Source organism: Oenanthe melanoleuca, chromosome 2 (genome assembly GCF_029582105.1).
Source record: "Oenanthe melanoleuca isolate GR-GAL-2019-014 chromosome 2, OMel1.0, whole genome shotgun sequence".
Classification (NCBI taxonomy): Eukaryota; Metazoa; Chordata; class Aves; order Passeriformes; family Muscicapidae; genus Oenanthe; species Oenanthe melanoleuca.
The window spans coordinates 106502425-106517844 of record NC_079335.1 but is presented as its reverse complement, the minus strand read 5'-3'; the positions used below and the strand labels follow the sequence as shown (position 1 = coordinate 106517844).

General features: G+C 38.0%; 1 protein-coding gene across 4 annotated transcripts in view; it reads right to left on the bottom strand.

Moving 5' to 3' along the window:
* CPNE4 (copine 4) overlaps positions 1-15420 on the bottom strand; it is a 214149-nt gene that overhangs the window by 152213 nt on the left and 46516 nt on the right. The window lies entirely within an intron of this gene.

The following is a 15420-nucleotide window of genomic DNA, read 5'->3' as shown; positions in this document are numbered from 1 at the left end:
GAAGATTCACACCAATTATATATTTCATGACTAATTATTCTAATTAAACTGACTGGTAGCACATTAGTGATTCAGACAGAAAACAAAATATTCAGACTTTACATTCTCCTCCTCCACACTCCAGTGAATTCTCTAATGTATCTTGTGATTTATTTATCTCAACCCAAAAGCAAAAATACACTGAGAGTTTTTTAAAAAATCATCATTTTCCTCCAGCCTCTTACAAGAAATCCACCCTGTACAGGGAGATGGTGATGCTGTTTAATGCCATTGTCACTGTTTCACAGTTCCAGTTTATAAAGCCTTTCTGTACTGATTTACACCTCCCCACACCATCTCTGAACACCACCACAATCATCTGCTACCATGAGCTGCCTCTTGGCAGCTTCTCCTATTGCAGCTACTGTATTGTAAAGGGTCACTGGTGGTTCACATCTCAGAGAATTTCCAGTGACTTAATGACTCACTTCTGCAGCCCCACCTGCTCACAAGTCCAACTGGGTTTGCCTATAAGGGGCTGAGTGCCCTATGGAGAGCAGGAACAAAAATCCCTAAACCCTGCATTTAGGAGAGCTACTACATCCTGTTGAGAATGGATCTTGCCATGTATTTGTACTTTTGAAAATAAAGATAAGAAAGGACATGGTTGTCTTGTGCCACTTTATATGAGTAAAGCACCATTATAACCCTGTATTTGTCTAGGGCTTCCCAAAAACATCATTAGGATGAAGACTTGTGGTTCAAAGCCAAATGCTCAGAGCAGGAATTTCCAGAATGGAGACGACCTGTGCAGCCACAGTTTCTCTTTTTGCCTGTGAATAATGATCAGCCTTCATTACATGATGATTCCCTCCTTCCCTTCACCTCATTCTCACAGGTCTTCAGTCTCACATGGGGCACAGGGCAAATTATACTTCCAAATGGAATGCTGAATCTAACTAAAGGATTGTTTTCCCATGCCCCTTTACCCTGGATAAACCAATACACAGAATTTACTGCAGTGCTTATGAATGTTTTACTGATGAAAAGACTTTCTTCAGATGCTGACCAGACATGGTACAATTTTGCTATTTTATGTCTGTATTTTTTACATTTTTTTTTCAACTTTTAAATGCCTTCCTGTTAACCTGAAGAACTTCTTCTACGCATAAGCAAAAAAGAAAAAAATACATTAAATTGAATGTTTGATAAATCAAAAGAGGCTATATTCACTTCTTTGTCTGGGTGATATTCTTAAGATGCCTGGCTTTGTAGAAGCATGAGAAAATCACGATCTGCAGCTCTGTGTGACTGGGAATTGGAAGTACTTCAAAATCTGAAGAGCTCAGCACCGTGCTGTTCAAATCAATTCCTTACCAAGTACTCAGATAAAATAATAAAAAAGAAGAATTTAAATTGCCCTACAAGGTGCTGGCCCAGAGTTCCAATTGCTTCTAAAATAAGATCCAGGTGCCCTTAAAAGTCTAAAGCAGCCTTTTAATTTTAAATTGCTCTTCACTGCATGTGCCATGAATGCTGATTTTTAAAAAGTATATCTAAATCTAAACACTCCATATTGCAGGATAATTGTTTAAAAAATATAAAAAAGCTGCATGAAGATAGTCCCAGCCAAGTCAAGTGGTAAGCCATGTTTAATATTTCCTCTAAGCAAAAGATAACCAAAAAAAAAAAAACCAAGAGTGTTTTGCTCTCTTTTCTGTGTACCTTCAAATAAGAAACTTTTACTCCAAGGTAAGTTACTAGTTCATTTCAACTATATCAGACTTACTGCTACTCAGAGACCCATTGTTATGATTATTTTATTGCAATGGCACCTGGAGACTTCTGAAAGGTTCTTACTATTCTTTGCAAATAAATCAGAAGATGTATTTCCTGCCCTTAAGAACTCATAGCTAAGAATTTATAAACACACACAACATATATATATATATATATATATATATATATACATACATATATATACTTTTAGAAGTGATGGTGAAGAATATGTCCATCACACCTATACCTACTGCAATCTGCTACATGAAATCACTCTGCAGACACACCATGACTGATTGGAGGTATTGCCACTTTGGCAAAAAGGATCAGCAGCAAGAGCATCCATCCAGGTATAATCTCAGTAAAATATGATCCCACTGAACTACATGCCAATACTTGGGTCCTATAAGATTATTCCACTGAAAATGAAAACCAGATAGATGCATAGGATCATCTAGTTTGAAAAATACCTTAAAGATCACCAAGTCAAACCATTAACCAAGCACTGCCTAGTCTACCACTAAACCCTACCTTAAGCATCACATCTAAAGAACTTTTAAATAACTCCAGGAATGGTGACTCAATCAGTTCCCTGAGCAGCCTATTCCAAAGCTCAGTAACTGCTTTGGTGAAGAATTTTTTCCTAACGACCAACCTCCACCTCTCTTGGTGTAACTCGAGGCAATTTTATCTTGTCTTCACCTGGGAGAAGAGACTGACATTCAGCTCTCTACAAACTCCTTTCAGGTAGTTGTAGAGAACAACAAGGTGTCCTCTCAGCCTCCTTCTTTCCAGTCTAATCAAATCCAGTGCACTCAGCCACTCCCCACAGGACTTGTTCTCTAACAGAGTGGCTTTCTAGAAGTCTCTAGAGTCAGGAAGCTTTAATGCAACTATTTTAAAGCATTCATAAAGAAGTCAAATGAACAAAATTTTCCTTCCTCACAGCCATAGATGTCCTTTAAAATAATCTCAGATCCAGAAGTCTGCTCTCTAGACTTCTCTTGGAATATCACCCTGCTGCTCTCCAAGCTGTATTAAAGTTTCCATGCTATTGTGTTTTAGATACAATCTCACATTGATTCTACATCAGTTCCATCTTGTCTTGCTCTCCATTTTCCCACATTCAAAAATACATACCATGCCCAAATAAAACCAACATGAGCCCTTCCAGCCAGGTCATGCAGGACTTTCAGTATCTCCCTGCTGGGGAAGAATGAGGACCCTCCAGAGCTGTCATACAAGAATGCTGGTCACAAAGGAAGGTATTTTTAAATGCAGTCTGAAGGCAATAAAGAGTTGTAAGGAAATCAACAATGATGTTCTGAATAATCTCAACTAACTGCTTTTGGAACAAATAAACCTTTCATAAATACTTCTCTTCATTACTGTCTGACACAGACCAACCCTCCTTTGAATTTTATAAAATAGCACCAACTTCTGGCAGAAAGAGGATTTCTGAATGACAGCCACGTAGGCAACTTGGTCAGCAACCAAGTTCTACATATGTATTACATCACTGCCTTCTTTTCAGCTTTTCCTGTCCACGTCTGTAATGAAGGGAAAAGGCAGGCAGATGGTCAGTAAATTATGTATTCTCACCACAGAGATCCCCAGGAGCAGCCAATTATAAATGCTTCACAAGAGACATGGAGATAAAAGTGTGGCCTCTTTAAATAGACTGACCTCCAACTCCAGCTGAAATCAGCAGAAAAAGCAGTGATACAATGAAAAGGAGGAAAAAGTAATTAGTCTGCATCAGCTGTGCTCCAGTTAAATGGATAAGATCACATGGCTGCTTTGAAAGAAGATATCCAGATGGAAAGATGCATACTATGACAATGTAAACTCTGTGAACTTTATCATCATGTCAGAATCTTATTTAAAAATATTCCCAACTGATACAATTAAAATGTATTCAAAACTACAGACTTCCTTGGTTTCAAAATTAATTAAAGAGGCATGTATTCCTTGGGGTTCCTAGTGTTGCCATTCTAAAAATAACATGAACATAAATTGCTGGTGCCCAGCTTAGGAGAGTGTATGTACAACTCCTCTAAATTGTACAGAAAAATTTTGAATGCTTCCTTAAAGTGTTATAGTGATTTCTTTCATTCTTTAACTCAAAGTCTGTGAATTGAAAATGTTTCTATCATAAAAGCTCAGAGACCAAAATATTACCAAGTTGGAAGAGCAACACTAAGTGTGTTGTTTTCCATTAAAACTGGGTCTTGAAACCACCTTCTTTACCACAAAATGCAGGAGCACCTGGAGGTCAGGACATGGCTACTTTAAATCATAACAACATCAGATTAAATCTGAAAAGCCAAGTCTAGAGTATAAATTGGAAAAAAAAAAAAGCATGCAAGCCCTTTGAGCACTTTATTTTTTGTGCCAATACAGCAATTCAACATTCAGCAGCAAATTCAAAACCAATGGAAATCTGGGCAAAAATCTCCAGAATTTGCAAAACAGCATTACATGCAAGTTGAATTAAAAAATAGCAGTTTTGGGTAGAATCAGAGTTGCATGTAGAATTCAAACTGTTAAAGATAAGTCTCAGTCTCCACCACACCATTAGTTATCATCAACATTTTCCAATATTATTAGAGAATATCAATAAATTCCCAGGGAAAAATATAAATCATGTATATACAAAGAAGGAAAATTTATCTGTAATATTTTGGACATTATTTCATTGTGGAGCTATAAGACTAAATATGGCAGAAGACCAAGTAAGTCCCACCAAACTAAGGAAGAAAGAATGGACTCACCTTACCAAATGGCATGAAGCTATGTGTCCAGGGAGGTTTAGGCTGGATATCAGAAAAAGATTTTTTACCTAGAGGAGAGGTTGGGCACTGGATCAGGCTCCCCAGGGAAGCAGTCACAGCCTGACAGAGTTCAAGAAGTGTTTGGAAAATGCTCTCAGGCACATGGTGTGCTGTTTGGGGATGGTGCTGTGCAGAGACAGGAGTTGGGCTGGATGATCCTTGTGGGTCCCTTCCAACTCAGGATTTTCAATGACAGCTTTTTATTAAGAGGAGTAAGACTAATGCAAAGATGGTCAAGGATCGACTTTGATATTTAAATTAAAGAATCAAGGAAGCAAGCAGAGGGCCTTCAACAAAATTAGGCACGAGCAGGATGGTAAAAAGAGCACTGAAACATCAGATGATGATGAACATAATGCAAATAACTTCAAACAGAGAAAGAAAGGCATGCAAATTAATATTGTCTGTTCCTGTGCAGAACAGGGGAAACACATACATGGTGGCTGAAAAGCTCAATATAAGCTGGAAAAGTGCAAATACAGTTTTAAAACAGCAAATGCCACTGTCAGTGAAAACAGATCCTGCATCCATGTGGAACCTGAAGGGCAGCCAGGGGAGTAAGGCTGTTGAAGCTAGTCCAGTTCACTTGGCAGTGACACAGCATAAGCTTTTAAGGTTACCCCACTTACAAGGCAACAGCAGACTAATCAGCCCTCAAACAGCATTTAAAGTTAAATACAACAAGATACAATGATCAACCTAATGTTTCCCTGAAGAGGCATATAGAAGGGATGTAGTGCATCACTTGGTTCTGCACCAGCAGCCAGTTCTACACCAATAGCATACACAAGCCAGCTGGTGCCATAGCTCAGCGATGAGAATTCCAAATATTTGAAAAACAAAAGCCTCAAACCTCATATTTTTAATTGACTTGTTTTTTAATTGAAACTGACTTGAACAACAAACCTCAAATCCCTCTGATTAAGTTTATCATGACAAATCCAGATTACTACAATGGAGAGTTTTCTGCTTCAAAAGCACAGCACTGCAGGTTGGTGGCGTGGAATAAAACTGAGCATCTCACAAAATTGTGACATTTACCTCAGATAGTCACAGTTAATATTTTATTATGAATTTCAAATGAAAAACTAAGTGAACAATACACTGTAGGCCTTTTGAAAACAAAAATCTTTCATAGGGAGCTACAGCAATGATTCCAGTTCCAATGACTTGCATGGTCTTCTAGAGGAGACGGTTGAACCCAAGAATTGCCTTGTCACGTATTTTTATTCTGCTGTCTTTAAGTGTGATATTTTGAACAAAAGGCAGGTAAATTTATACAGATCACCACCCAAATTTACACAATCCACACCCAAATATTACAGACTTTATATGGATTGTTCAAAGAGCCCTAAGATTTTTTTAGCAAATAAGCACATTTGTAGAGACAGGATCGGTACAATTCTGCAAGAGGAGAAATCAGAATTCTGGTAGTTGATGCAACGTGGCTCTGCTTTGATTACCTGGTTTTACATGCAAAATTGTAAAGCTCTCAAGGTGAGAAAGAAAAAAAAAAAAAATCCATCTATCCCCTTTTTGAAAAAAAGTTTAAAAAAATCAGGCAAAACCTGAAATATCTGTTAACAGATAAGGTCAGCACACCTACACAGAAATGTAGTTTGGACATTTCAATTCTCAGTCAGATTTCAGGGAGTCTGTATTCTGGCCTGGTTACACCATAACTGTTACAATATATTTTTAAGCAACTACCAAACCTAAAGGGAATATGGAAAACAGCAATTCCAGGGAAATGGCTTTTATTTTCCTTTGCATAACCTTGAACTACATCAATTCATGTTAACAGCATATTCCCTTATTATGTAATGGTCCAAGCCAAACCAGCTTAATGAACTTGGTAACCCAGGCCAATCCATATTTGAACAGAAGACTTTTCAAAACACATTAGTAGTAATTCAGATTGTTTTTCTAAATCTCTTATTCTCAGAGTTTTACAAGTGCTCTTTTCCTTCAGGAAAGAATTTGTGTTAGGTCCTAAAACCCCTCACAGCAAACACAGAAGAGGCTCACGCTGCTGACAATTTCTCAGTTCCATTCTGATGTTACAGGTTAAGAATCAGTGCACTGAATCAATCATGTGAATTATCTGCTCACAAAGCAGCTCCAAATATTCCTGTTTACTGTAGGTTTATCACAATCTGTCAGACTACTGAAGTCAAACCAGGCTTAAAATCTGTCCTGGAGATGTGTGAAGTTTGTGTATCTGTAAAAAATAGCTCATGAGAGGAAGGCATATTACTGAGGTAATCTGAAATGTGCATCTGCCTGCCCATGATAAAAGCACCCTTAGACTCTTCATCCAAGTTTAAAATACTACATATCTGATAGATAATTAAACTGCAGAGGAATAGAGCAAAATAATTTTTTTTTAATGTTGAACTGCTGACAGTATAGAATTCCTCCTGTATAGATTCCTACCAAACCAGGTAGGAATTATTCAGGGTTAAGAAAGAGTGGAGGCACTGTAAAACTTTCTTTTTCCTGTTATCTTCCTTAGATAATTTTAAAAACATTTTAAATAGTCTCATCTTTCTTTTTTTTTTTTTTTCTTACCTACTCATACAACCAAACTATAAGGCCTGATGTGGTTAAAAAAAAATAAATATCAGAAAAAAATCTTGTTTTATTGCATATGTATATATATATGACAATATGTACATATATATTTTTTATTTATTTTTAATATATACATACATATATATACATATATTATATATATATATATATATATATGAAATATATTAAAATATGATGTAAACAAGTATGGGTCATACAGATTTCCATCTAAGCCATTGCAGTATTGAACTGATTTTTAAGCATGTAACTATTTCCTAATATAGAAAAATGATGGCATGATCCAACATTTCCTTTCCATAGCTCTCCTAGGGGCCTATTTACCAGGCAGAGGGTTCCTGGAAATCAGCCCAATGGAGGATCTTCCTGGGAGAGGATGCTCCAGGCCACAGGATCAGGGAGAGACCATGTAGCTTTTACCACCCCTCACACATAAGCACTCCCTCTTGACTCCTCAGGAGTACACTTGGTTTTATTCAAGTATGTAAACTATGAGAAAATAACTCTTCTCTCTCCATAGCCTGAAGACAGGGGACCTGAAGAGGTTCAGTTGGACAGATGGAGAAGCCAGCTTCCAGCTCTGGTAGAGAGGAATCATCCAGCCCAATTATGACCACTCTCAATAAGAACAGAGACATCTACTTTCTCTCCTTTGCACATATATTACATTTCACAAACTGCACTACAGAGGCAGAAAATTATGTTTGAGCTAGTGGAATAATATGATATTTCATATATATTGACTCAACATGACAGTATTTGTTTTCAGTTGAGACAATCTGTCTGATTCAAATGAGTTCAAATTGAAAGACTAGCTGATTTTAAAAGACAGGGTAAAAAGCATTGTGACTGTCTTTAAATGCTGAAACGAGGAGAAGGCTCAAGAATAAGCAGCAGTGATGGATGAGAGAAAAACAAGGGGGAGTTATTATAAAATGGATTTAAAATAAATAGACACATTACTACCTGGGGTCTAAAAAGAAAAATCTCATCAAAATCTAATGATGTTCATATTTCTGAACTAGGCACAGGAGGAAAAATTCCCAGTTCCAGCTTCTTATCAAATATTTGCCAACACAAGAAAATTACAGCCTTTAATTTTCAGTCTTCCAACTTTGTGTAAGTAGCTCAGAAAGACCTGGAAAAGAGTTCTCTTTGTTTTTAACAAGAAGGGTAATATGAATTACAGTTCCAGGTTTTTAGTTTATGCCTATATTTTCATAAAAATGTACTAAGTGCATTAGGGGCTGAACAGAATATTATGAATGATGCTCTGTTGGATAAACTGCACAGCAGATTCCCTCCATGTGGAGAACTTTTCTTTTTCCAGAAAGAGTTAATGACAGGAGGCCTTCTGCTGGCAAACCCTTGGAAGAAAGGGTGCCTCCAAAATATTAAGGCTTGGAAAGGAAGATATCAGATTAGATGAATTCAGGCTGAGAACAGACAAAGATAAAACATGCAATTAGCCTGCAGCCTGACCCCACAGACTTCCAGTGGTGCTTGAAAAAGATGAGCTGTCTTTGACAGCCACACTCTACAAAAAAGACTTCAAGGAAATGTAGCAGGAACAGAAAGCAAAAGCTAAAAGCAAATCTTGGCAGCAACAGAGGTTACCAAGTAGTTTTCAGTAAAGAAACATTCATTAGCATCACCAGAGACTTGAGAAAGGAAAGTATGATATTGAATTATGAGGATGAAATAAACCATAAAGGCATAGACACAGGCACAATGCTATGGTGTAAATAAAATCACAGCTTTCAGTTTGATGAGTGAAAACAAGATAAGTCTAATGGCACCTAAAAAACATCATCTCCTAGGAACATCCCTTGGGAAGAGACTGCAGCAGGACTGCTCCCATTTCTTCTTAGGTCCAAAGGTCAGTACAAAAGCTGCACTCACAGACCATGACCTGCAAGTTGTACAGGGCATAGACCTGTGCTGATACAAGACCAATTACTCTGAAGACATGTATGATCTGGGCAGGAGGGGACAATCAACTTGACTGCCAGCCCTGAGTCTGGAAAGGTGGGACCTTGTGGCTTAATTAGAAAAAATCCCATTGCCTTTATTTCCTGATGGAAGTCATGATCTTTTCAATTGAAGACTCAATTCCTCCCCAGTGGTTTTCATCATCCACGATCTGCATTAATCCAGTTTTACAATAGATCTAGATTTTCATTAAAGACTATGATCTAAGCTTTGGCTGGAGAACCTGCAGGTAGCATTTCCAATTATCAGCCCTCTTCTACATCCAGAAGAGAAAAACTCCCAAATCTGCAAATGAATCAGAAGCTTCTTCACAAAGAGAAAAGCTAATTTCATAACCTCTCTTCAGTGGAAGCATCTCCTTGCCACCATGCTTGACATAATCTGATATAAAACATCAGAACTTTGTAAATTCCTCTCTTTGTCAGAGAAAAATCTTCCTAAGATGGTATGTTCATCTTACTGTAACCCCATTACTTACAATTAATTTCACACAGGAAGTTAATTTCATACACCAAGTTGAAATTTTGAGAGTGAAATCAGAAAAATAATACCTAAAATCTGCTCTAACAGTGATTAGAGTATTATTTGAAAAAAACAAACCTCCAAACTCATAAAACTTCCAAAAAACCAGCCCACTGTTAGGCCTTACAGTTCTTTAAAGCAGAGAATAAATCCCAAATCCCTGCTCAGAAATCTCTGTGAAAATGCAACAACAGGTTATGGCACTGCATGTCTGCAATGCTCTGAAATAAACATAGTTCAAATAACTACCCAAACAAATCCATGTTTTGTCATAGGTTAGGTATGCTGAATCTTCAAAATATAGGTTGCCTTTTTATACAGTCATGAACAAATCAGAATAAAACCCCAAATGACATTGAGAAAATGAACAGGGATTTTCTCTGTGTCTCCTTTAATGTAGGAAAAAGGAAGTTAAAAATAATCAGCAAGAAGTTAAAAAAATACAGGTAATATTACATTATTCAACTCTCATTTAATCTGCTGAAACCTTATGTCCCAGGATATCCCAAAATTTTACCTTTTATATACAAAAACTTCTAAAATTATTTGAACTAAGTTATGGAAGTTTTTCTAACATTTTTTTCACAATTACAAATAAATGAACTCCTGTTTAAGAACTCCCTGAGCTGCAAATTACTGAGAGCTGAAAGAACAAGCTGGAAAGACACTTTTATTTTTTCTGATCCTGTATTTCTTCACTGCCACCAACTAGCAACTAGATGCAAGATGGGGTTGGACAGCCTCAAGCCTCATTCTTTTTGGCTGTTGGTGGTAGTTCTTGTTTCTGATCACTGAAACTTCCATTTCCATCCAAATGCTTCATCTATTACCTGTTCATCACATTAACTAAAAAGGATGCATTTTTTCGTGTGCATGTGGGGGGATTTTTCCCTCCTCACAGTATTTTTGCATTTATTTTGGAACAGTTTGTTAGAGTCATGGAATATATCATCCCACAGACTCCCCTATTTCATGGCTTGTTGGCTTCTGCAGTGGGCTGTAACAGCCACAGATGGATAACATGAAAGCTACTTTTGGGTATCTATGGAAACAAATAGATTGTCTGCCTCAGGGTCTTCTCTTCAGATCCTTTGCCCATGCTAGCAAGGGGCAGGGAATTTCCCCCAGTCTCCAACACAGAGAGGAGAGAAATGTGGCAGCAGGTGCTGGGAATATTAATGGAGAGCTGAGGCAGGTGAAAAGGCAGAGGAAGGAGAAAGATGCTGGAATTCAGAAATGATACAAAAGAGAGAGCAGGACTAAGGGGAAAAACAAACACAGATGAAGAGCAAGACTGTCATTCCTATAGCTTCATTCCCATGTTGCCTGTTCAGAAGGCTCCACTGTGTATTCTATACCTTCACTGGCTCCATCCCCTTCCCAGCTCACTGGTCTCTGCCTTCTGTTTGCATGACAGTCTGTGTGCATATGCAGGCTGATGTGAAGGAAAAGCAAACACAGAAAACTCACATTTGTTTGTTTCTTTGATAAGTCCTGCCAAGCTGATCCTTCAAATGTCATGCTGAATTACAAGGGAATAACTTTTAAGAATATCAACACGTTTTTATCAAAGCTCACTGAGTTTTCCACAAATTGTGACTTCAGAGAACATTTCAACAAAAAAAAACAAACCCCAACCTATTTCAGCAAACAGACTTACCCATTTTAATGATTTTACCCAATTCCATCAAGATGAATTTTAGAAAGTACAGGTTGTCTTTGGGTGCTGCTTTATTTGCTCTGCAGTTTTTGAGGTTTAATAAAAACTTTGGGTATAAACCTCCAGCTGGCTGCTCAAATCCACAAGGCAGCAGACACCCTCTGTCCTGCTGAAAGCCAGAAGAGTACAACTACAGGAAGCTCTCCCTGATTCCCAAACATGGCTACTTGTCTTCCTAAGCTCCTCTTCTCTTTTCATAGCTCCAGACACCACATTCCATCTGGCTAAGTCAAGCTGTGTGACACCTCCTGATCTCATGTAAACTTTGTATGACCAGACACAGCTAAGCCACTTACTCAGCTTTCAAAATAATGTGTACTGTGGGTATTTGCCATATGCAGATAACCTGTGAACAGGCCCAAGCTACTTAATTAAAAGGAGTTAATGAGAATTCCAGTGCCAGTACATCTCAGCTGAAGGCTCAAAAAAAAATGCAGCACATTAGTTAAGAGTTAACATTTATTACATATGGATATTCACCCTCTAGGTGGGTAAAATAATCACTGGAGGAAAGGAATTTATCATCATGTACCTCAGTCATTCTCCATCTGAAACTTAGTACAGTATTTAAACTCCTTGAACACATTCAGATCAAGATGGAAAAACAGCCATTGAATAATTATCTTAAACAAACAGTTTAAGTACAACATTTGGGCACTCTGCAAGTGTGCACCTGCTAAAATTATGGCCAGAGGAGCTAAAATTCAGCCCTGGATCAGCAAATTGTCTTTTAGTACAAAAATTTAGTACAATCTTAAATTCTGCTGTATCATAGCCTGTCATGTTAGGCTTCATAGTGAGAAGGAGTAAACTGCTGGTTTTCCTGGGAGGCACAACATATCATTTACATTCTAGCTTGGGGGAGATGGTGCTTTACAGCCAGCACCAACACTTGTGTGTGTGCCAGTTTGTTTACAGAGAAACATCCACCCAGACAAGAAGAAAAAAGCAACAAGCATGATCAGTCCCAGAACAAGGGACAGCACCAAGAATCCTTTGAGTATTTGTACAAGTTCCCATGGTTTTACTGCTGAAGAGTTTTGTGTCCCTCATCAAATCATCTAGGGAACTACAGGCCCACCAACCTCACCTCAGCTCCTGGGAAGTTGATACAGCACTTAATTCTAGGCACATCAAGGATAGGAAAACCATCATCAGTAACCAATCAAGAAAAAGTCATGCCTGAACAACTTGACAAACTTCTAAAATGAAGCAGGTCTACCTGGTCTGGTAGATGAGGGAAAAACAGTGGATATTTTCTACCAGGACTCCAGTAAGGTCTTTGACTCTGCCTCCCAAAAGATCTTCGTGGAGGAGCTGTTGATACAGGGAACGGATGAGCAGTGAGATGGACTGAAAACTGGCCAGGCTCAGAGGCTGGCTATCAGTGGGACAAGTCCTAGCTGGATGCCAGAGACTAGCAGTGGGGCACAGGGGTCAGTACTGCATCCTGTTTAAGATCTTCATTAATGACCTGGATGATGGGGCAGACTGTACCTTCAGCAAGTTTGTAGGTGACACACCTGGAGCACTTAGAGGGCATCTTATTAATCTAATATCTGAAGGAAAGGCCCCAAGACAACAGAGCCAGGCTTCTTTTTATAGGCAGCTAGTGATAGAACCAGAGGTAATGTGCACTACTTGGAACACAGGAACATCAGGAGACATTTTTTCCCTTGTGACAGTGACCAGGCACTGGCACAGGGTGCCTGGGGAGGATGCAGAATCCTCCTCCTCATAGAGACTCAAAACCCATCTGACACAGTCCTGGGCAAATGGCTCTAGGTGCCCCCACCTGAGCAGCACATGAACAATGTGACCTCTGGAGGTCCCTTCCAACCTCACCAATTCTGTGTCTGGGAAACAAACAAACAAAATCCCCCAAAACTGAACAAAACAGGAAAAACGCAGTTTTAAAAAAATGAAGAAGACTACTTAGATGTCATTTCCAATCCCTGGAAACAGCACCTACCCACTCTACAAGAGCATCAACACATTTTCATTCTATATTTATATGTGTGGGTGGCATAATTTACACAAACACACACATATGCACACACAGAACTGCAGGACTGAAAAAAAAAATTTCCTCAGCAACAGGCTCACATATTTTATCAAAATTCTCACAAATATGCAGAGATCACTCACTTGATTGTCTGCACCTCTAGAGTGACTCCCTAATATCCCAGTGTGTCCAACTTCATGCACAGTGCAATCCCACCAGGCCCAAGAGCAGCCATGCAGCCAGCTCTCAGTATTCTCCCTGGATTTCAAAAGCACTTTTATGCAAGAGCACAACCTACACAGATCACAGGCTGTATTTTGGACACCTTCAATTCAGCTACTCTGTGCTGACAAAACCTCCACACAACCAGAGTATGCAATCAGTACATACTTTTCTGTAATACTGTATCTTGCTACAGCATGTTTGGATCTCCAAGGGGTTTAAAGTGTCTAGAAATTCAAGATAATTTATAAAGGCACTAAATCCACACTCCTCAGTTCCACTTTTTTTTGGGTTGCCATTTAGTGATTTCGATGTTGAATATACTCACTTCACTGGTAACTGGATTTTATTATTTTTTAATTATTATTTTGTCTGTTTTTTCAGGTCTTGCTGGATCATTGACTGCCATCAGCAGAAGATTCTTCCAGCCAAATTATGTCTCCAGCTACACCTGAGTGACTCTGCTCAATTTAGCTTAGCAATTGGAACTTAATTATAGTTCTGTTAAGAGGGTGCTGGCCAGAAAAGACACATCATGGCAGAGTAGCATTCACTTTGCAGCACTGATAGGAACATGAACTAATAAAACCTTTTTTTTCATACTGAAATGAATTGCCTGGACTCTCACTAGCCAGGAGCACCTGACATAAGATGGGAATTGTATCAGATGGGCAGATCTGTTCTGCAAGAATTACTGTATTCAGGCAATCACTTTCCAAATTAAAAACCACACCAAATAAAGGGAATCTCCATTACTACATCAGACTATATAATTTAAATCTATTTACCCTGCCAGAGACAAACTGTATGTAAATGCACTCCAAGTTATTCAGAGAACTGAGACAGCATGTAAGTTTTCATTGAGTCTTTTCTAAACAGGGGCATTTCCTTTATTTTGACCTTTAATCCATCACTTGGTTTATTTCTACTATTTGTGTGATTACACACAGTGCAGCTAGATGCTTTTTTCTATGCAGAGAACTAAAATTACCCTTTTTAATTGTATCACCCTAGATTTCAATTACATGGACACACTGAAACCCTGTAGCACTGAAACAATGGTGAGAGTTTCATTTCTATTTATAGTTTGGTTTTCTAACAGGGTATGTCTAGTGGTTCCACAAGAGCAAACTAAGACAAGAAGAAGAATACCATTAAAAAACCCTTAACTTTCCTAGGCTGATGCTGGCCTGAACTGGAAAAATTTCATGGGTCAAAATGATTGGAATAAACAGAACAAAATCAAAGTCTGAAAAACTTGGCTGAAAATGCTAAATTAAAAGACTCCTGAATTTAAGATTTTGCTTTCTGCATATGCTCACCATTATTATTTTTATCTTTTAACAGATAAGAAATCCTATGCTGAATGCTGAAAGTCTTGAAAAGAGAGGGATGAATATGCACTCAAAATTAACTAGATTAAATAAATTCCTAATTTTCTCTTACATACTTTCTATTATCTTTTTAAAGTCACACCTTTTAGCTTAATTAACCACAAACACTCAACTATAACTTTTAAGTAAAATAACCAACAAGATGTCATTAAAAATATTACATTCAATTCTATGTTCCATAGTTACCATTTGAATTTCTTTAAAACACCATGTTTCCAGTAATCAAAGAAATTATTTCCATGATCAGGTAAAATAACACAAAGCAGGATTTTAATCAAACATGCAACATGCAATACAAGGCAAATTGATAAGGCAAATACATTGGTTTTACTAACTGCAACAATAATCCAACTGTAATGCTCAAAATTTGCAAGTCAAGGT